Source organism: Dendropsophus ebraccatus, chromosome 1 (genome assembly GCF_027789765.1).
Source record: "Dendropsophus ebraccatus isolate aDenEbr1 chromosome 1, aDenEbr1.pat, whole genome shotgun sequence".
In the NCBI taxonomy this organism is placed as follows: domain Eukaryota; kingdom Metazoa; phylum Chordata; class Amphibia; order Anura; family Hylidae; genus Dendropsophus; species Dendropsophus ebraccatus.
Window position 1 is genome coordinate 45,635,956 of NC_091454.1, and position 23,379 is coordinate 45,659,334.

A 23,379-nucleotide genomic window follows, 5' to 3' on the forward strand; every position below is an offset into this window, starting at 1 on the left:
TGTGCAGTGTATGATATATAGCCTGTGTGCAGTGTATGATATATAGCTTGTGTGCTATAGATTCTACACAACCTTTAAGTACTTTCTGGGTGCTCTTTACTGCTTCAGGTAGTTTATATGGTTGGGAAATGAAGATGGGACCTAGACTTGCAAGTCCAGGTTCTGCCTGTGATTCACAACTGCACATGCTAGCTGTGGTGTCTGACACAGTGGGCAAGAGAGCACAGAAAGTGCTTAAGTGCTGTGTTCTCGCATTGAATTAAGTGGGAACCCACCGCAATGCTCACCCCTTCCCTATCCTGTTTCTAGGGCCTGGCATCTTCCTCTGGACTGCAGCCTCTAGGGGCCATCATATGCAGAACAGAGGAGGATGCTGAGCCATACAGCCAGGAGTGAGGAGGGGTAGGTGCTAAGTCCCCTACAGTAATCAGCCACCTATATAGATTTCTGTATGGTTTATTTGTGGGGGAAGAAAATGGGGGGGGGGGGGGCAACAAAATTGTTGCCCAGGGCCTCCACCAACCTTAATCCGGCCCTGGGTACAAGAGCACTGGTTGCTATGAATATACATAGGGAATTAATTTTTCATTAATCAAATGTCCCGTTTTTATTTTTAGTATAGCATTATTGGAGTTTCAAGTAAGTTTATCTCATCCACCAACATGCACATGTTATATTATTCGCTTTATTATTTAGTATTTAGGATTGCTTTTCATTGTATGTGAAAAATATAGTTTATATATATCACTTTGTCATGTAATATTGTTTTCTTGTTCTATAATCTAGACACTATATTGTTTCCAAATAAGGCTCCTGTAATATTGTGTGCCCTTACCTAGTAATAAATTGTAACATGTATGCAGTTATGGCTATGTTCACACTACGTATATTTCAGTCAGTATTGTGGTCCTCATATTGCAACCAAAACCAGGAATGGATTAAAAACACTGAAAGGATCTGTTCACACAATGTTGAAATTGAGTGGATGGCCGCCATTTAATGGCAAATATTTGCTGTTATTTTAAAACAACGGCTGTTATATTGAAATAATGGCATTATTTACTGTTATATGGTGGCCATCCACTCAATTTCAACATTGTGTGAACAGATCCTTTCTGTGTTTTTAATCCACTCCTGGTTTTGGTTGCAATATGAGGACCACAATACTGACTGAAATATACGTAGTGTGAACCCAGCCATAGTGTGTATGATCCACTAAGTGCATGTTCACACACATTTGACAGCATACTGTTTATATGTATGCTGTCCATAGCCTGGAAACTCCCCAGATCTTAATCCCATTGAGAACTTGTGGTCAATCATCAAGAGACGGTAGACAAAAACCAACAAATTTTGACAAAATGCAAGCATTGATTGTGCAAGAATAGACTGCTATCAGTCAGGATTTGGTCCAAAAGTTGATTGAGAGCATGCCAGGGAGAATTGCAGAGGTCCTGAAGAAGAAGGGTCAACACTGCAAATATTGACTTGCTGCATTAACTCATTCTAAGGGGTTATTCACACGTCAGTATATTTTTCAATCCGCAAATTTGAGTCCGTAACCAATCCGCTAATTTTTATCCGTATTGCATCTGTATTTTTTGCTGATCTGTAAAACTAAAAAAGTGTGGTTAATCTTGCTCAGGATCCCTATACTACAATTATAAGCAGTATTTCTCGGTGGTCCTGTTGGCCTTGGCTGACAGTGATTACCGGTTTGTAATTGTGGATATAGGGGCCTATGGGAGTTCTGCAGATGCTGGCGTCTTCAGAGCTTCCAGAATGAGCGAGTTGCTTCATTCCGGCCAGCTCTCTATTCCAGGCTCCAAGACATTGCCAGGATCATCGGGACCTCCAGCTCCCTATGTCATTGTAGCTGACGAAGCCTTTGGCCTGCAGACCCACTTGTTACGCCCTTTCCCTCGGCGTGGCTTGGATGACCGGAGGCACATGTTCAACTATCGTCTCACCTGTGCATGGCGGTATGTTGAGTGCGCTTTTGGGATTCTAAGTAGCAAGTGGCGTGTGTTCCAGTCAGCGCTTCAATTGGATCCGGACGTTAGGAAGGTGATTTAAGCATGCGTCATACTTCACAACTACGTTCGGATGTATGAAGCTACAGTGGACCCGGAGTTGGACTCTACCATGACTTCAGTCCCCTTCCCGATTGAGGTGAACGTGCGAGGAAGACCTGGATCGTCAGGAATGGCTGTTCGGGACTTCTTTGCCGATTATATTCTGTCGCCGGAGGGAGCTGTTTCCTGGCAAATGGATACCACTCATTAGTCTTGGGATCTGGACTGCTGCACCTGGTCATTTAGTTAGTAAGTTAGTTTGTGTTCCTGTGTTATTAGTTAGTTAGGCAATGTAGTAAACGGACTGGCACCAGGGAGCTAATCAATGGATGAGTGCAAGTCCTAACAGCCCAAGATACATATATGCCACAAGAAAAAAAGACAGAATTGGACTGCACCTCACAAACAATGCAAAATGATAGAAATTTTATTATACATAATTGCCGGGAACAAACAAAGACCATAAAAACAATTAAAAAATACCACCAAACCACCTGCCCCGATACGGCCAGGTGGCACCCAGACCACTGAAAAATATATTAGGCGATGACCATGCTCTTCATCAAGGAATAAATAAATAGGTATATAAATAAATATGTGTATAAACAATTATATTGAAACAAATAAATGTATACAATGACCAGACACAGTAATGTGTCAAATCCCCTGTGCTAAAGCACACTAAATCACATAAATAAATACATCATAACAATGCAAGTAATCAAAAGTGCAAGTGCAAGCAAAGTGCAAAGAAGAGGGGGTAAGTGTAATACAACCACTTATGGCCATCTCTCAGTGGGTAGGGGAGAACATCCCACGCGTTCCGCCACATGGACTTCCTCAGGAATGAATGCTATTGTCCCCAATGCTACTATATATAGTAGCATTGGGGACAATAGCATTCATCCCTGAGGAAGTCCATGTGCCAGAAGATATTCATACCTATTTATTTATTTATTCCTTGATGAAGAGCATGGTCATCGCCTAATATATTTTTAAGTGGTCTGGGTGCCACCTGGCCGTATCGGGGCCGGTGGTTTGGTGGTATTTTTGGTTTGCATTTATGTATAATAAAATTTCTATCATTTTGCATTGTTTGTGAGGTGCAGTCCAATTTTTCAGTCTTTTTTTCTTGTGGCATTAGTTAGTTAGGGACTCGCAAGAGATGAGGCTCCTTGACGTGGGTTGCGAGCTTACGATATTTGTGTCCATTTTACCCATTTTGTTTTTAAAAGGGGTATTGTGGACACAATTATCAACTAAGACCTCATCAACTGATGAAAGACCTTGCAGTCCACCTATATCTGTTAAAGTGTATTTGTTGTGTCAAAAAACTTTTGACATTTTATAGAGACATGTAAAACTTATTGATTGCTCCATGTCTTATTTTTCTGTCCAGTACTGATTGGGAGAACAAGTAGAGAGAGGACCATGCTGCAGCGCGTTCTCCCTCACTCTGTGTTAGAAAAAAAAATCAGCTTCCATAGATTTACATTAGCCTGACTCTTTTTTTCTAACACAGATCAGGGAGAGGGCGTGCTGCAGGGTTGTCCTCTCCACGCTCATTCTCCCAATCGGAATGGGCCTAAAAACACTCAGACATCTAAACACTCAGACCGATCTAAACTTTTGACATGTCCAAAGATTTTTGAAGTGACAGGTACACTTTATTGATTACTATAGCCAGCAAAAAAGAACACTCAGTATTTGAATCATGATGGATTGTTGGCGATGGATGAAGACCAAGTGCTGCATTAAAACATGGATCCAGCCTTTGGCTGTATCTATTTTTTCATGGTTGTCCTGGAACTGCATCCATCTTTCCTTGACATTATGATTCAAGCCAAGATCACATACTGTATGGCCGCTGTTTGCTGTGTTAAACAACGGCCGATGTCTGTGATGTTAACCGTTTGGCTGGGTGGGCATCATTTTATTTTTATTTGGAATGGTGTGCCCAAACTCCAATTAGCCATAGCAGACAATGTAAAGAACGCCTGTGAACCATACTTCACATTGGTGGCACAACCTATTTTGTGATACCACTGTTCAATGAATAGCGGCCGCACAAAATAGACATGTGGGTTTCCTGTGCGGCTGCAGAGAACACCAGCTGTAGTGTAGACAGAGTGTATACACCATGGCTGTTGTTCGATTAAAAAAAAATGCCCATTGCTACAATCTGCAACAACGGCTGTTGTTTATTTCAAATATATGCAGTGTGAACGAGGCCTTAAATAAACCAAAAAAACTTAAATTTGTTGTGCAAGAAGATATTCTAAGTATTGTTCATCTAGTAGATGGAGCTATGCTAGGCTGCAAGGCCTGCGCTACAGCCTTGCATAGTCCCATGCGCCATAAAAAAAATCATATTTTACTTACGCCCCAACTTCCATCGCCTCCTTTAGGAACATGAGTTGTTGGGTAAATATGTGTTCCCTTTTTTTTTGCCCATCTCCACTCCGTCCCTTATCGGACTGCTCACGTTTAAATTGATCATGGCTTGTATACCAGCGTCCTTTTAAGTGTTTTACTAAAATGAAATTAAAAAAAAGAATAATTTAAAAATATTTGAAAAAATGCTTGAACAAAGACTGAACTAAGACGTTCAAAAAAAACACCTAACAAGATCAAGGCACCACATAAGCAGTAATGCTGTTGTCCTTGGAGTGGAAGGGGTTGTCAGCAAGAAAGTTTTCCGCACTTGTGTCAACACCAGTTTATTCTGTTTAAGGGTATGTTCACACTGAGTCAAAAGAATTTGAGCAGATAGCGGTGGAGAGTGAAGGCGCGCGTGTGGTTTGTGTTCGACCAGTCACTTGCTAGATGGTACCTTGTGACGCCACTCCTGTGGTGGTTGCTGGAAGTATAGTTCAGCCAGATGGTATACTGTCGTGAAGCCAGTGCCGGTTGGGCACACAGGTATGGAGGCACACCTGCTTTTAGTTTAGGTTGGCGAGCTATACCCTTTCCCCTGCCGGGCTGTGACGGGGTCCCTTCGGTACTTATCACAGTGGTCCTGAGTGGAGTTGTGACCCACCCGGACTATCGGTACCCCCACCCACAGAAAGGGGAGATGACCCAAGGATAAGGTGTCTACTGTGTAGGTGGTGGAAAAATAATCACTGAGTCCTGTTACCATAAATAAATCTTCTTTACTATACTTTATACAATAGCTGATAGCAGACGGTAGACTTGATGGAACAGAATCTGTGATGACAGCAGTTAGAATAGAGGAGCTGAACTGACTTGGTTGTGTGCTGAGAAGTAGAGTGAGCTGAAAATGGTAGAGAGGAGTTTGTGCTGAGAGTCCTTACCCAGGGTAGAAATGTGTTCTGCCGGAACTTTAGAAGAAGAAGTAGAATACTGAAGACTTGAGAGTAGAAGTATACTTGTGCCCATGTTTCGGGTGACCTGTCCTATTAGGAGGACACAAGCCCAAGACCTTTTTACCTGAATTGAGCAAGGTGGCCAAATTACCTGGTTACACCTGCACTGCGAGAGTACGTAGGCTTCTAGCAACTTTGCTCTATCCGGATTAGTTCCTCTTGGTTCAGGATACTGTCCTGCTCTTTTAGAAATGTTCAAGGCGTGGGTTGGGGTGATCTCTGACTAGTCCTCTCCTAAGTGGCTTAACCCTGCATAGTGAGTAGAAGTGCTGCTTTCAAGAAACTGTTGTCTGTGTCTCCCATGTGCGTCTGTCCACTACCACACTACAGACTAGATTGGATGTGGACAAAGTGGGGACCTGGAAAAGCCAGGGCCCAGCTGGACTACAGCAGGGAATTTCCTTCCTTGGGTCCTCTCTCCACCAATACTTAGGTAACACTCACTAAGTGTGGGTGTGTACTTCCTCTCCCCATGTCACAACTTCCTACAGGAGGTGTAATGTCCCCTGTGGAGTGGTGAAGTAAGTGCAAAGAGAAAAAGAACAATAACCCCTTATTCACTACAGCTGTATATATATACAAGTACATATATAAATAACAGTGACATATTGCGGCAAGACTTAGGTACTACTTCATTACCGCATTTCTTTTGCGAGGGATGTAAAATATTAATAAAACCCGTGGTGGTACACCACATGCAACATATTACATTGAGACAATAAGGCATACAGGATTCCGAGTGGAGATCATTGCAGGGGTTGCTGCTTGGAATTTCCGCTTTTTTTACTCTTTGTGAACAGGCCCTTTGAAACGCAAAAAAGATTATTGAAACTGAGTGTACCATGGCGACTTTAATGAGCTTTTTGAAATAACTACTGTGCCATTGCAGTGACCACGGTGGTGTAGTCCTTTGTTCAAAACGCAACCTTCTTCACGCATTAGGGGATGTTTTGTTCATGCTCAGTGGCATTAGAGGCAGGCCCGTCACCCCCAGTGTATTGAAATCCCCCCACTTGTTGTCAAACACATGCTTGAATCTAATGGAGGGGCGTAACCTAGGAGAGAGGATATGCTAACATTGATTGCGCCAGGCCTGCCTACAGTGCAAAAAGTGCCGTTGCACATGAAGAAAACGATGGCTAATGCGGGAACTGGGCGGCATGTTAAGAAAAGGAATCCTTGACCAGGATCATTGGCGCGAAAAAGGCAGTGAAGAAAACATGTCTATAGTTGTGATGGTACATTTGTTTACAATATTAACAATATAAAAAGGGTGTTTAACCCCTTAGTGACCGCCGCTACGGCTTTTTACGGCGGTCACTAATGGTCCTTATTCTGCTGCCATCAGCTTTTTACGGCGATGGCAGAGAATAAGGCTGCGGGGCCGGGACGGCCCCCACCCCATCCCCCCGGCTACCGGAGGTAGCTGAGGGGTTGGGGCAGTGTGTGGGGACCGTCCCGGCCCCCCCCTTACCGACGATCGCCGCTATTAACGTTATAGCGGCGGCCGTCGGTAAAGGGGATTACCGCTGCTGCCGCCGCCTTTCATCTCCCCCCGCCGTGAATCTACGGCGGGGGGAGATGAAATAAATGTCCCCCAGACCTCAGATCAGCCCCCCTAGTAGGGCGATCTCTAACCCCCCTCCCCCGGCGGCCATCATTTCCAAGATGGCCGCCGACATCGCTGTGAACCGACTAATGTCGGTTCACAGCGATGGAAAAGTTAAAATGAATGAAAGCCCCATGCTCTCCGCCACCGGAGGTAGCGGAGAGCATGGGGCAGTCATCGGGGACCCCCCTGTGGGGTCCCGGTACAAGCGATCAGCGGTATATACTATATACCGCTGATCGCTTGTACCATGTGCTCCCGGCACTTTTTATCCCCTGTCACCATAAATGATTGGTGACGGGATAAAAAGTGATGTCCCCCCACCCCCCAAGTCGCCCCCTACCCCCCCTGTCACCCCCGTCCCCCAGTCACCCCCCCTTCCCCATATACTCACCTGCTCCTGGAGCTCCGTCCTCCTCGACGTCCTGGCTGGTTATGAAGTGCGCATGCGCTCCACAACCAGCCAAGCTCTGAAAATTTAAAGTGACAGAGACCAATTTGGTCTCTGTCACTGAACTATGATTACTGTGATAGAAAATATCACAGTAATCATAGTAATACAGTGAAAATGAATGTATAAAGTACAAAAAGTGACAAACATACAAAAAAATAAAACACACACTTTTTATTATAGTAATAATTGCAGTTTACTCCCAAATTACCCCTAACCCCTCCCCAGATTACCCGTAACCACCGCACGTTGCCCGTAACCACCGCACGTTGCCCGTAACCACCGCACTTTGCCCGTAACCACCGCAAATTGCCAGTGACCCCCTCCCGATTGCCCGTAACCACCCCAAATTACATGTACCCACCCCAGATTACCTATAAGCACTTCAGTTTATCAGTAACAATCCCAGATTGTCTGTAACCCTTCCAGGTTGCACATAACCCCCCCAGGTTCCCCGTAATCATGCCAGATTACATGTAACCCCCCCCAGATTGCACGTAACCACCGCGCGTTGCCTCTGCCCACGCCACGATACCTCTGCCCACGCCACGATGCCTCTGCCCACGCCACGATGCCTCTGACCACCGCACGTCGCCTCTGACCACCGCACGTCGCCTCTGACCACCGCACGTCGCCTCTGACCACGCCACGGCGCCTCTGACCACCCCAAATTGCCAATGATCCCCTCCAAATTGCAGTGCCCATGCTAGATTACAGGTATCCACCCAGATTGCCTATAAGAACTTCAGTTTATCCGTAACCACCCCACATTGCCTGTAACCACCCCACGTTGCCCGTAACCACCCCAGATTGTCAGTAAGCACTGCAGGTTGCCCGTAACCACCCCACGTTGCCCGTAACCACCCCAGATTGTCTGTAAGCACTGCAGGTTGCCCGTAACCACCCCACGTTGCCCTTAACCACCCCAGATTGTCTGTAAGCACTGCAGGTTGCCCGTAACCACCCCACGTTGCCCGTATCCACCCCAGATTGTCTGTAAGCACTGCAGGTTGCCCGTAACCACCCCACGTTTCCCGTAACCATCCCAGATTGTCTGTAAGCACAGCAGATTGCCCGTAACCAGCCCACGTTGCCTGTAACCAGCCCACGTTGCCTGTAACCAGCCCACGTAGCCTGTAACCAGCCCACGTTGCCTGTAACCACCCCACGTTGCCGTAACCACAGCAGGTTGCCCGTGACCACCACACGTTGCCCATAACCACCCCTCGTTGCCCGTAACCACCCCACGTTGCCTGTAACCACCCCAGGTTGCCGTAACCACAGCAGGTTGCCCGTGACCACCCCATGTTGTCCGTAACCACCCCAGATTACCTGTAACCACCTCAGGTTGCCCATAACCACCCCTGGTTGCCCGTAACCACCCCACATTACCTGTAATCTCATTTTTTTTTATTTTATTTTAGTAACTGGGCTATTCTAATAACCATTACTAGCTGCGGTTTTGCTCCTGTAAATTGGCGCTCCTTCCCTTCTGAGCCCTGCTGTGTGCCCATACAGTGGTTTATGCCCACATATGGGGTACCGTTGTACTCAGGAGAACCTGCGTTACAGATTTTGGGGTACGTTTTCTCTCCTGTTCCTCGTCAAATTGAGAAATTTTAAACTAAACCAACATATTATTGGAAAAATTTGAGTTTTTCATTTTTACTGTCTACTTTTGAATACTTTCCTCAAACACCTGTGGGGTCAAAATGCTCACCACACCCCAAAATAAATTCTTTGAGGGGTGCACTTTCTAAAATGGGGTGACTTATTGGGAGATTTTACTCTGCGGACACTACAGGGGCTCTGCAAACGCACCTGGCGCTCGGAAACTTCTTCAGCAAAATCTGCATTGAAAAAGCTAATTGGCGCTCCTTTCCTTCTGAGCCCTCCTGTGTGCCCATGCAGTGGTTTACGCCCACATATGAGGTACCTTTTCACTTAGGAGAACCTGCGTTACAAATTTTGGGGTACTTTGTTCCTCTTGTTCCTCATAAAATTGAGAAATTTCAAACTAAAAGAACATAATATTGGAAAAATTTGAGTTTTTCATTTTTACTGTCTACTTTTGAATACTTTCCTCTAATACCTGTGGGGTCAAAATGGTCACCACACACCAAGATGAATACTTTGAGGGGTGCACTTTCCAAAATGGAGTGACTTATGGCGAGATTTTACTCCGCTGGCACTACAGGGGCACTGCAAACGCACCTGGCGCTCGGAAACTTCTGCAGCAAAATCTACATTGAAAAAGCTAATTGGCGCTCCTTCCCTTCTGAGCCCTCCTGTGTGCCCATGCAGTGGTTTATGCCCACATATGGGGTACCATTGTACTCAGGAGAACCTGCGTTACAAATTTTGGGGTACTTTTTTCCTCTTGTTACTCGTGAAATTGAGAAATTTCAAACTAAACGAACATATTATTGGAAGAATTCGAGTTTTTCATTTTTACTGTCTTCTTTTGAATACTTTCCTGTAATACCTGTGGGGTCAAAATGGTCACCACACACCAAGATGAATTCTTTGAGGGGTGTACTTTCCAAAATGGGGTGACTTATGGCTTTTTGTCTCATATTCCTTTTGAAAATGAGAAACTTTAATCTAAACGTATATATTATTGGAAAATTAAAATTTTCCATTTTTTTACTGCCTAATTGTGAATACTTTCCTCCAGCCCCTGTAGGGTTAAAATGCTCATTATACCCCTAGATTAATTCTTTAAGGTGTGTAGTTTCCAAAATGGGGTCACTTATGGGGGTTTTCAGGATACCAGACTTCTAAATCCATTTAAAAAAAGAACTGGTCCCTAAAAAAATCAGTTTCACGAAAATGTGATAATTTGCTGATAAATTTCTAAGCCCCATAACACCCTAAAAAAGTAAAATATGTTTACCAAATTATGCCAGAATAAAGAAGACATATTGGTAATGTGACTTAGTAACTAATTTATGTGCTACGACTTTCTTTTTTTAGAAGCAGAGAATTTTAAAGTTCATAAAATGCAAATTTTTTTTATTTTTCATGATATTTTGATGTTTTTCACAAAAAACACACAAAGTAGTGACCAAATTTTGCCACTAACATAAAGTGCCATATGTCACGAAAAAACAATCTCAGAATCGCTAGCATACGTTAAAGCATCACTGAGCTATAAGAGCATAAAGTGAGACAGGTCAGATTTTGAAAAATTAGCCTGGTCATTAAGGCCCAAACTAGCTGCAGCACGAAGGGGTTAAAAAACGTTTAAAGAGTCACTGTCGTATTTTTTTTTTTTGCAGAAATCAATAGTCCAGGCGATTTTAAGAAACTTTGTAATTGGGTTTATTAGCCAAATCTGCCATTATCTGCATGTAAAAAGCCTTTTACCAGGCCCCCCCCCTCCTTCCTCTTTTTCATCCACTCTGAAAAATCTGAAAATTGTGACTTGTTGCAGGAGACGTACCCTGTCTGCTCTAGGGAGAGGGGAGGGGGGAGGAGGAAGGAGGGAGTTAGCCGGCAGCAGAAAGCAGATAACAGAGGATTACAGGCACGGAGCTGGGTGACAGCTGTAATCGGAGCTCAGACAGGTCACTGGTGATGGTCAAAAGAGATATCCCGTGAGGGATTTGTAGATTAACTCTTTGTTGTCCTGTTTTGGTCTTTTCTTTAGCTCTCTCCATAGGAGAACAATGAAGACAGGGGGGAGAGCTTCAAACTGCTTTTTCATGATAAAAATGCATTTTTCGGATAATAAACCCAATTACAAAGTTTCTTAAAATCGCCTGGACTATTGATTTCTGCAAAAAAAAATTTCACGACAGTGACACTTTAACAAAAATATGAGGGTAACTTACTCAGGGCCTCCTTTTGGTTAGTGGAGGCTCTCCGCCACTGCTGGCCCAACATGTTATCCCCTATCTCCTCCCACGTATGATGCCGAGCATTTCTGAACAATATACAAAATAACAAGAGTGACTGTTTTATCATGGTCATTTTTAAAAAAATCATAACTTCTGCAAATTGTTTACATTTATTTTAAGGATAAGGCCAGCACTTTTTAAAAATTGTCAGCCAGCAGGGGCAGGGGGGAACATAATAAACAAGCACTACTGACTGTCTTGAGCGTGCAGTCCAACAACCAGTTAGTGACGTTCCAGCCCCCCAAAAATTAGGGAGCCCAGTGGGGGTCCTGGTGCGGCAAATCAGCACTGCAGAGGCACAGGGAAAGGTAAGAAGTACTGATTGTTTATTATGTTTCCCCCTGCCTCTGCCAGCTGTCAAAATATTTTAATTTCAAGAAAACAACTTTAATGGGGAATTCTGGCCAAACATATATTTTAACCAAGTGCTGTGGAGGGGGAGGATAAAAGAAATAACATGCCCTTTTATTTTCCCTGCTCCATACCGCTGCCGGCCCAGTACCCGTGGATAGAACGGAGCCTTACACAGGTACCAGACCGCGACACCGGCTTCCCCTGTGGGTCATGTTAAACCGAATGTACCTGATGGTACATTCGCATTAAAGAGGAGGGCGGCACAGCTTGGACCAAGAGACGCCCCTGCAGGTGACGTCATGGCACAGAATGGCAGCACAGGAATGCAGCCACGTTATGATGTCATGCATCAGGCAGCAGCACCACTCAGGGAGTGAGCCAGCCCAGAGTACCCGTTTAAGTAGCTTAAATGTAACCAAATAATCACAATTAGGCTGATTTGGTTCCCTGCAGCATTGTATAAAGCTCTTGTGCAGCTCGTGGCACGTAACGGCCGTGGCTGCAGCAGCAGCTTTATCGCAGAGAAAATAAAGTTTAATCCTCTGATGCGCAGCAGGGAGAGACGCGGCAGGTAGTCATCTGGGCGGCTCTCCATCCCTTGTCTAGTCACCGATCTCTCCCTGTCAGTGCGCTTGGCAGGGATGAGTGACAGGCAGAGAGGCCCATGGAGCTTCTCCCTGTCACTCATCCCTGCCAAGTGCGCTGACAAGGAGAGATCGGGGACTAGACAAGGGATGGAGAGCCACTCAGATGACTACCTGCTGCATCTCTCCCTGCTGCGCACCAGGGGATTAAACTTCATTTTCTCCGGGATAAAGCTGCTGCTGCAGCCACGGCCACTACGATGACTGCAGAGCCATTTAACCTCTTAAGGACCCATGACGTACCGGCACGTCATGGATCACTGTCACTTAAGGACCCATGACGTACCGGTACGTCCGCCCTTTAAACGGGCGCCGCGGCCGGCCGGGTCCCGATCGGGGGAGACAGCCTGCTATAATACATAGCAGGCCATCTCTCCCTGTCGGCATGGAGGGTTGTTAACCCCCCCCATGCCGACGATCGCCGCTATTGGCTGATAAGCCCATAGCGGCAATCGGAACCTTTCCGGGCCATCGGTGGCCCGATGACCCGGAAAAAAATGGCGGTCGGTGCTGTCCGAGGACGGCACCGACCGCCATTACTGTAAAAAGTAATGGTGGTCACGGTACCACCGTCCCGATCGCCGTGAACGGCCGGCCAGCTGGCCGGCCGTTCACGGCGATCAAAGTCCCCACAAGTAATAAATACCTGCTCCGGACCCCTCAGCTAGGTAGCTGAGGGGTCCAGAGCAGGTATTTGTACATTACTCACCTGTCCCGGGGTCCTGATCGGCGTCTTCCGGGTTCCCGGCGTCCTCTTCATCTTGTCGGGACTTCGGCTTCTTCCGTGAGTCCCGATCGGCTTGTTCCGGCTCCAGCGTCGTCTTTTTTCGTATTTTTCCGGCTCCAGCGTCGTCTATTTTCGGATCTTGTGCTCTGCTGCCCCCTAGCGGCTGATAAGTGTAATACACGTATCAGCCACTACAGGGATGTTCAGAATGTAGTAAAAAAAATATTTTTTTTCCCAATTTTTTTTTTTTCTATTTTCCGCACCCTATCGCCGCTGAGTGTTGATCAGCATCGCACGAAAGTGCGCTGCTAATCAGCAACTCCTCCTTTTTGGCGTAGGGTGTTTTTTTTCTATATTCTACTGCCACGGTCTGCTGATAAGTGCCGAACATAAGTGCGGCATTTATCAGCAACACCATTTTTGGCGTAGGTTTTTTTTTATACTTACTGTAAAAAACACGTAAAAAAACACTACATTACACCACACTACATTGAATAAAGTTTTACACTACACCACTACATACCCTATATACCAATCCCCATATAAAGATGGCCCCCAGGGTGTTTTCGGTATCGGACGCATACGTTATTATTGCCTCCGACACCGAAACAGCCAGTGAGGATGAATGGGGGGTCCTTTGTTCCTCCATTCATCCTCATCCTCCTCATCATCCAGTGACGTGTCTGGGAGTAGCGTAGCGTACGCTGCCCCCCAGACACGTCTTTTCTGCCAGTACCGTCCCAATAAGAGATCACGGTATGGTGTGAAATTCTACAAACTCTGTGAGAGTACCTCAGGGTACACTTACAGATTTAGGGTACGTGCACACTGCGGAATGGCGAAGGATAACCCTTCATGCATTCCGCAGCTGGCACCCGCCGGCGGACTGATGCAGGGGCGCGTCTCCGCCCGTGTCATAGACTCTATCCTATGCATGGGCGGATTCCATCATCCGTCATTCCATCAACACGTTGGACGCAGAGCGGAATCCGCCCGTGCATAGAATGGAGTCTACGACACGGACGGAGACGTGCGCCTGCATCAGTCCGCCGGCGGGTGCCAACTGCGGAATGCACAAAGGGTTATCCTTCGCCATTCCGCAGTGTGCACGTACCCTTAGAGTGTATGAAGGAAGGGACACTCGAATCCAGCCCCCAGATGCCCACTCCCCCCCCCCCCATCCTCGGAGTTAGTGGGGAGATCGTCCGGGAACTGATCTTCCCACTGCTGGATAAAGGTTACCACCTGTACGGGGATAACTTTTATACCAGCACCCCCTCTTCTGGTCCCTCGCTGCCTGAGCTACTGTAGCTTGCGGCACGATCCGAACATATCAGAAGTAGTAATAGAGCCCTAATATTTAGCAGCCATGGAGCGGACCCAGCGCTTCTGGATATGAAGGACCCCATATCGCACCAGGACAACATTCTCCAGGTGACGTCCCCCACACTGGAGAAAGGGAGACCCCAGAAGAAGTGCAGAGTGTGGGGTAACAGGGGGATCAGGAAGGACACCATTTTCCAGTGTGACACCTGTCCTGATCACCCCGGCCTCTGCATACTGGATCGCTCCAAGGCGCACCACACGTCATTGGGGTTCTACATTATCTAAATTCTGTCCCTTATTCCTATTTCAGGGGTCACGTTGATCCAGGGATTATTCTGATCGCCATTATGGAGTCGGGAAGGAATTTTTCCCCTGTGATGAGGCTACTGTCGTCTGCCTCACGAGGGGTTTTTGCCTTCCTCTGGATCAACACAGGTTGAATTTGATGGACACCTGTCATTTTCAACCTTATAAACCAATAATTGGCCCAATACCCCCAAATAAATTAGAATTGTCCCTTTTCCCCAGCTAAGTAGGTATGGCCGCCATTCCCATTAGAGACTTGCTATGATGCAATTACAAAGCCTCTGTGCGGCCAGGACAGTAGAAACCCCCCACAAGTGACCCCATTCTGGAAACTACACCCCATAAGGAATCTAACAAGTGGGGAAGCGGGTATATGGCCCCCTGGTGACGGCCACATTTGGGACGTGAAAATGAAAAAAATGGTATTTTTTATTTTCACGGCACATGTTCTACACATGTGCCCATCACTAGTGGGGTCCATATGCTCACTGCACCCCTTGTTAGATTCCTTATGGGGTGTAGTTTCCAGAATTGGGTCACTTGTGGGGGGTTTCTACTGTTCTGGCAGCACAGGAGCTTTGTAATTGCGACATGGCCTCCATCCCCCATTCCAGCCTCTAAATGGCGCTCTGTCCTTTTGGTGACTTGCCCTGTGCCCATATGGCAAATTATGTCCACATGTGGGGTATTTTCGTACTCAGGGGAAACTACCCTACACGTTTTGTGTTCATTTTCTTTTTTAACCCCTTGTGGAAATGGAAAAAAATCAAGGCTAGACCAACATTTAGTGTAATTTTTTTTTAATTTTTACTCTAAATCATTGATCTTGTCTTGATTTTTTCATTTTCACAAGGGGTTAAAAGATAAAAAAAAACACAACGTGTAGAGCAATTTCCCCTGAGTACGGAAATACCCCACATGTGGACATAAAGCGCCATGCGGGTGCAGGGTAAGCCTCCAAAGGGAAGGTGCGCCATTTGGTTTTTGAAGGCTGGATTTGGATGGAATGGATTTCGAGGGGCCATGTTGCATTCAAAAGGCCCCTGTGTTGCCAAGACAGTTAAACCCCCCACAAGTGACCCTATTATGGAAACTACACCCCTCAAGGAATGTAACAAGGGGTGTAGTCAGCATATGGACCCCACTGGTGACGGGCACAAATGTGGAACAATGTCGCGTGAAAATGAAATATTAAATTTTTTACACTATAATGATGGTCTAGCCTTGAATTTATCATTTTCACAAGGGGTTAAAAGAGAAAAAAAAACACAAAATGTGTAGAGCAATTTCCCCCGAGTCCGTAAATACCCCACATGTGGACATAAAGCGCCATGTGGGCGCAGGGCAAGCCTCTGAAGGGAAGGAGCGCCATTTGGATTTTAGAGGTTGGATTTGGCTAGAATGGATGATGAACGCCATGTCGCATTTACAGAGCCCTTGTGCTGCCAAAACACTGTAAACCCCCCACAAGTGACCCCATTCTGGAAACTACACCCCTCAAGGAATCTAACAAGGGGTGCAGTGAGGATATGGACCCCTGGATGACGGGCACATTTGTGCCATGAAAGTGAAAAAATGAAAATTTTCACTTTCACGTCACATTTTTCCACATTTGTGCCCGTCACCAGTGGGGTCCATATGCTCACTGCACCCCTTGTTAGATTCCTTGAGGGGTGTAGTTTCCAGAATGGGGTCACTTGTGGGGGGTTTCCAGTGTCTTGGCAGCACGAGGGCTCTGTAAATGCGACATGGCCCTTGAAATCCATTCCAGTGAAATCCAGCTTCCAAAAGCCAATTGGCGCTCCTTCCCTTTGGAGGCTCGTCCTGCGCCCGCTTGGCACTTTATGTCCACATGTGGGGTATTTCCGTACTCGGGAGAAACTGCGCTACATGTTTTGTGTTTTTTTTTTCCTTTTATCCCTTTGTGAAAATGAAAAATTGAAGGCTAGAACAACATTTTAGTGTAAAAAATACTTTAGTCTTTTTTCAAGCCATATTGTTTGGAAAATCTGTGAAGCACCTGTGGGGTCCAGATGCTCACCGCACCCCTTGTTACATTCCTTGAGGGGTGTAGTTTTCTAAATGGTGTCCCTTTAGGGGTGTTTTTTAGGTTTTGGCACCTTTAGGTTTTGGCCAGAGCCAAAAATGACCAAAAATAACGGAGCCATTGAAATTCACTAGGCTCTCCCTTATATCTGAGGCTTGTGGTTGCGTCAAATAGCGCAATAGGGCCACATATGGGGTATTTCTATAAACTGCAGAAACGGGGCAATCAATATTGGGGTGCATTTCTCTGGTAATAGGTTTATAATTATGAAAAATATTGGATTACAATAAAATCTCTGCACAGAAAATTAAAATTTTCAAATTTCTTACACACTTAGCTTTTATTTCTGTGACTCCCCTAAAGGGTTAAAAAACTTTCTGGATGTGCTTTTGCAGAGTTTAGGGGGTGCAGTTTCTGAAATGGGGTGCTTCGTGGGGCTTTCTAACACACAGTCCCCTCGAATACACTTTAAGGCTATGTTCACACTACGTATATTTGAGGCTGTATGTTTGAGGCTGTATAGCAACCAAAACCAGGAGTGGATTGAAAACACAGAAAGGCTCTTTTCACATAATGTTGAAATTGAGTGGATGGCCGCCATTTAATGGCAAATATTTGCTGTTATTTTAAAACAACGGCTGTTATATTGAAATAATGGAGGTTATTTACCATTATATGGCGGCCATCCACTCAATTTCAACATTGTGTGGACAGAGCCTTTCTGTGTTTTCAATCCACTCCTGGTTTTGGTTGCTATGAGGACCTGACATGAGGACCAAATACTGCCTCAAATATACATAGTGTGAACCCAGCCTAAACCTGAACAGTTCCCTAAAAATATCTGATTTTGAAATTTTACAGAAAATTTGGAAATTTGCTGCTAATGTTTTAAGCTTCTTATTGTCTAAAAAAAATGAAATATAGTTTAATAAATGCCGCCAACATAAAGTAGACATGTTGCTAATGCTATTTAATATATAATTTATGTGGTATAACCACTTTCTGTATAAGCAGAAAAGTTTTAAAGTTGGAAAAATGCATTTTTTCACAATTTTTCACGCTATTTTGGTTTTTTTCATAAAGATTCGTTATAAGTATCGACTCCAATTTACAAGAAATGTGAAGTACAATATGTCACGAGAAAACAATCTCAGAATCAGCCGGATAGGTAAAAGCATCCCGAAGTTATTAATGAATAAAGTGACACTGGTCAAATTCATAAAATTTGCTCCGGTCCTTAAGGCCATTTCAGGCCCGGTCCTTAAGGGGTTAAATGCCTGCTGTCAGAAGTGACAGCGGCATTTAAATGGCTGTTGCAGGCAACCCCGGACCGATGACAGGGGTCCCGGGCTGTCTGTAGGGTAGATCGCCCCCCCCAAATCCTGCAGGGGGGAGCCGATCTCCCCCCCCCCACTGCACCACCAATGACTTTTCTGAGCCATTCCCGCTCTCAGTACTGACAGCGGCATTTGGCTGCTGCAGGTGGCCCGGGACCGATGACAGGGGTCCCGGGCTGTCTGTAGTGTAGATCGGCCCCCCCAAAACCCTGCAGGGGGGAGACAATCTACACCCACTGACCACCAATGTATATACTGTGCCTTTTTAATGCCACTGTCAGAAGTGACAGCGGCATATCAATGGCGGCTGCAGGCGGTCCGGGACCGATGACAGGGGTCCCAGGCTGTCTGTAGTGTTGATCGGACCCCCTGCAGGGGGGAGACGATCTACCCCACATACACACAAACCTACTTATTATAGTAGTTGGGGTCTTTCTTCTGCCACAGACAGGGACCATCCTGCACAAGCAGGATTAACTTTTCCACATCTATCTTCTCTCTTCACTTCCTGGTTCTGTCTTCTCCCGCCTTTTTGCGGATTGCGGGTGCATATTGTTTGCTGAGCACATCTGCAAAAAATACGGACCCCATAGGGATGTATTGGGTGGGTCCATCGAAGAATTTCTGTTCGTACTAGGGCCTGTCGTTTTTTTTAATGGGGAACAGATTGCGGACCTGTACACACCACGGATGGGTGTATGGGTCCATTGAAATACATTGGCCCTGTTTTTCTATCCATAATTGCAGATCCGAAATTGCGGACAAGAAAAGGATGTATGAATAACCCCTAACTGTCAATATAAGCTTTTGTTACTGATAATATGATTGCAATTATATTTCTGTATGTGATAAAAACATCTGACAAACACAAATAAAAACCAGAGGGCAGCAGATCATGTGAAAATATAATATTTGTGTCTTTCTGAAAACTTTTGGCCATGATTGTACTTTGTTATTTCTGCTTATAATATTGTATTTATTTAGAGAGGTATTGTAGGTTGAGGCTTGCATCTTAATTCATTTAATCACACACCTGTAACATGCACCTGTGGTGGTTGTTATTTAAGAGGGTAGTGATAATGGAAAGCTAGGTGATCAAGAGTGTGCATAGGCTTCAAACATGTTTGATGTCTGTGGGGTCTATTGGTGTTCTTGTTTATAGTCAACAACTTAGCCTGAAGAAATCTAGGGGAAAATCTGACAGAAATGTAGCAGCCTTTTTCATATCAGGAATGGAACAAAGAATTTGCTCCCTATTGACACCTTGGGAAATATCTTTGGACAATTGGCTTGGCCACAGGCAGTGGGGTCTGGTCCCTGGAACAATAACAATAGAGGCTTTGCAGATAAGTGCAGCACCATATGTTTTTTTTAATCTTCCAAACATGAAGAAACATATACACAGTTATACTTACATCATATGTGACATCCGGGGTCCAGAAAAGGCTGATGAGGAGGGATTCTCAACAGCGAGAAGTGCACGGGGTGGGGTGGGGTCAGGTGGCAATACAATAGCTGCATAAATCACCAGACAGCTCATCAGGCAATAGCTGGGAGATATTTGTGCCTTTCCATCCTCCTTTTTCCAGAACCATCATTACTGGCCATCTGGAGAAAAAAAAAAAAAAATACAATATAGCAGTTCTGCTAAGCAAGAAAGGAAAAGGCAGATTACCTTCTGTGAGCTAACCTTAGCAGGGCAAGCGCCTAAATGAAAACAGGAGCAGGCACAGTGGAGAGGAATTCAATGCGCATGTGGAGAACCACAGGGAAACTCACCAACCGGATGCCAGTCTCCCTTAGAAGAAGCTTCCAGGTGATGTGCTGCACACTCTGCCAGACACTCGATGTTTCCTTCACTGGAGGACCCACCTCCTGCTTCTTGGGCGGAGTGCATGTCTCTTCACCAATAGCGATTGTGTCCTGCCAGGCACACGATCAGAGGATGAACAGGGCAGGCATCCCGAACTGCATGGTGGGAACCAGGTACTTGAGCAATCAGTCGTGCAGAGGATGATCAGGGCAAACCAGGAGCATAGCCTCAGGAGGACTTAACTACGACCGAAACCTGCCTCACCACAGAGGATTAATTGGATTAACTCCATTCAGAGCCTGCAGACCCCATGTTATGTTCCCTCATACTAATGCTACATTTACACGGAACGATAATTCGCCCGATCGTGCTATTAACGATGTCGGAGTAAGGAAAATCGAAAATTCGTTTTGCGATCGCTTAAAGCCTATCTCACACATTGGTTAAATCGGCAAACAACTGTTCACACGAAACGATTGGCTAATTTTTTGGCGAATGATCAACGACGATTTGAGAACAAGTTCAAAGATCAAAATGAACGATTTCTCGCTTGTCGTTTTATCGTTCAAATTCGATAAATATGATAATCGTTTCGTGTAAACTCAGCATAAGTAACAGACATTTAAATGTCCAAAAAACAGAGCAGTCACTTCCTCCTGCTTTGTGGTGCGTTTATGCTACAGAATCTTTGCAGATAATACCCAGTGAATTCGGCCGCTTCCACTTGAATCTTCGCCCGTCCCATAGACTTCATTCTCTGCTCGGGCAGATCCACCCTAAGAATTATCATGTCAATGTGAAGCGCACAGGGGTGAGAGGCGGAATCCATAGGATGTTTTCCGTGCGGATTCTCTGAGCGTTATTTATGGAGCAGGCCTAGGGATTAATTAGGTCCAGTTTTGTATAACTAAATAAGCCTAGCAAAAATTTTTATTTAAGTATTGTTTTGCTCCCTAAAAGTTCTACAAACCATCACTTTTTTCTTTTTATGCCTAGTAGGATGAAATAACTGGTTACCCAATTGTTTTCTGTGCTGCTATAAGACAATATGGACATACATTTTTTTATAAATATATGTACACTGCCGATGTGGGCAGAGATAAGGGGCACCACGGCACGGTCCTCCAACAATAAGCTAAAATTATTATGTTAATTTGTTTTCCCTAAGACCCATTGGCATCACAACATATGGGGTAAATTTGCCCCTGCGAGCCCCTGGGACGAAGGAATATTTAATGAAAAAACAACAATTTAATTTTAATCCCCTCCTCCATGAGGTATAAATAGGCTCCACCTCCCCCTAGACCTCAGTCTAATTATAAAGAAACATAAAACACAGGGAGGGAGTCTTGTGATGCCAATGGGTCTCAAAACAAATTAACATAATAATTTTAGCTTCCCTTACGTCCCATTGGCATCACAACATATGGGGAATTAGCAAGCAATATCCCCAATGGGCGGGCTATTTATTACATCCGCATTAAGAACAGATCTTGCAAAGGTTGTTTTTGACAAGAAAGTATCATCCAGCCTGAAATATCTCACAAAGGTAGTCAAAGTAGACCAGGTAGCTGCCTGGCATATGTCCTCAAGTAGCACAGCGGCACGCTCTGCCCAAGTGGAGGCCACAGCTCTAGTAGAGTGAGCCCTGGTAAATTCTGGTGGATCCAGATCTGCAGAGGAGTAACATAAGGCAATGGAGTCACAGATCCATCTGGATATTGAAGGTTTTGAAGCCTTCCTCCCCTTATTCTTTCCTGCGAAATGGATAAAGAAATTCTCGTCTTTACGAAAATCACCTACTCTATGTAGATAGATCTTGATAGCACTGGATACGTCCAATAAAGAAAGATCCAAGTCTTCTTCAGATGATCCAGTAGGAGAAAATACAGGCAATACTATAGGCTGGTTGATGTTGGCAAATGAAGCCACCTTAGGCAGGAATCCTGAAAGGAACCTAAGGATAACCTTGTCTTGGAAAAAAATCACGTATGGAGGTGCGGAGCCAAAGGCTTGAAGTTCTTCAACTCTCTTAGCAGAGGTAATGGCTATTAAAAGAGAAACTTTTAATGTTAACTTGAAGTCTACTTCCTCCCAAGGCTCAAAGGGAGGAAGACACAGGCGTCTCAACACAAAGGATAAGTCCCATGGGTATACCTGCTTTACCAGGTTAGGCCTAGTCTAGCCTTAACAAAATTCTTTATCTCCAAGATCTGAAAAAAAACGTGAGTTTAGGTGTGCAGAGAGGGCTGCTATCTGCACCTTGATGGAACTAGGTTTTAATCCTTTATAGAAGCCTTCCTGTAAAAACTCCAATGACTGTGGAGTAGAAGGTCATCAATACTCCTGCTCGCACACCAATCTTGAAAAATCTTCCAAATACGTGCGTTAGAAAGGGTATACTATACCTTCTCAGAAAAACTTGAGTCTAATACGCTCAGTCTCCAAGCTGTCAAGCTGAGGCTGGAAAGATTCCTGCACAGATGTTGACCCTGGAATATTAGATCCGGATGCAGAGGTAACCTCCAAAATTCCCCTCTGCTCATATTCATGGGCAGGGTGAACCATGCCCTCTTCGGCCAGAGGGAAGTTATTATTATTATTGACGACTGATCTTCATCAAACTCTGGGAATCATGGCTATGGGAGGAAAGATATACGCCAGCTGGTATGTCCATGGTATTGTCATTGAGTCTACTACCGTGGGATTCTCTGCCCTGTAAAGGGAGCAGAAATTCCTCAGTTTGGCATTGCTTGCTGATGCCATGAGGTCTCTCTGAGGAAGCCCCCACCTCTGGGTTAACTGAATGAACACTCTCATTGAGAGAGACCATTCCCCCGGGAATGTCAGGCCTCGACTCAGTCGATCCGCCAATGTATTGTCGACACCCCTGATATAAATCGCAGAGAGTCTGGTTATTCTGGTTTCTGCCCAAAAGAAAATCTTCTCTACTTCTCTGAGGAGAGAAGGGATCAGGTACCACCCTGTTTAGGTACGCCATGCAGGCCATGTCGTCCATCCGGATTCTGACTGCTCTCTGTAAAATAAGAGGAGAAAAATTAAGAAGAGCTAGGTAAATCGCTCTGAGCTCCCTCACGTTGGAGGGCAGAGCGGATTCCTGTTGACTCCAAGATCCTGCAGTCGTGATGAATGGCAGATGAGCTCCCCAACCTGTTCCTGCAGCTTCTGTCGTGATGGTTACCCAGTGTGGTTCTGAAATTAAAACTCCATGTTTGACTTGTCTCCACCACATTAGAGAATGTCTTGTTGAGTCGATAGAACATGCATCGCATACTGTTAGTGCTTCTCTATGAAGAAATCTCATGTGCCATAACACCCATGGCACTGCGTCCGCAGCTGAGGCAAGGAGCCCTAGAAAGCGCATTAATATTCTTATGG

General features: G+C 45.2%; 1 long non-coding RNA gene across 1 annotated transcript; it reads right to left on the reverse strand.

The window, feature by feature from the left end:
* Positions 1-1,185: 1,185 nt before the first annotated feature.
* Positions 1,186-19,765, reverse strand: LOC138773800 (uncharacterized). Its single transcript, XR_011360221.1, has 3 exons — positions 19,583-19,765; positions 4,458-4,608; positions 1,186-2,261 (listed from the first exon to the last, which is right to left on the reverse strand). It is a non-coding gene; the product is annotated as an uncharacterized lncRNA (long non-coding RNA).
* Positions 19,766-23,379: the final 3,614 nt, after the last annotated feature.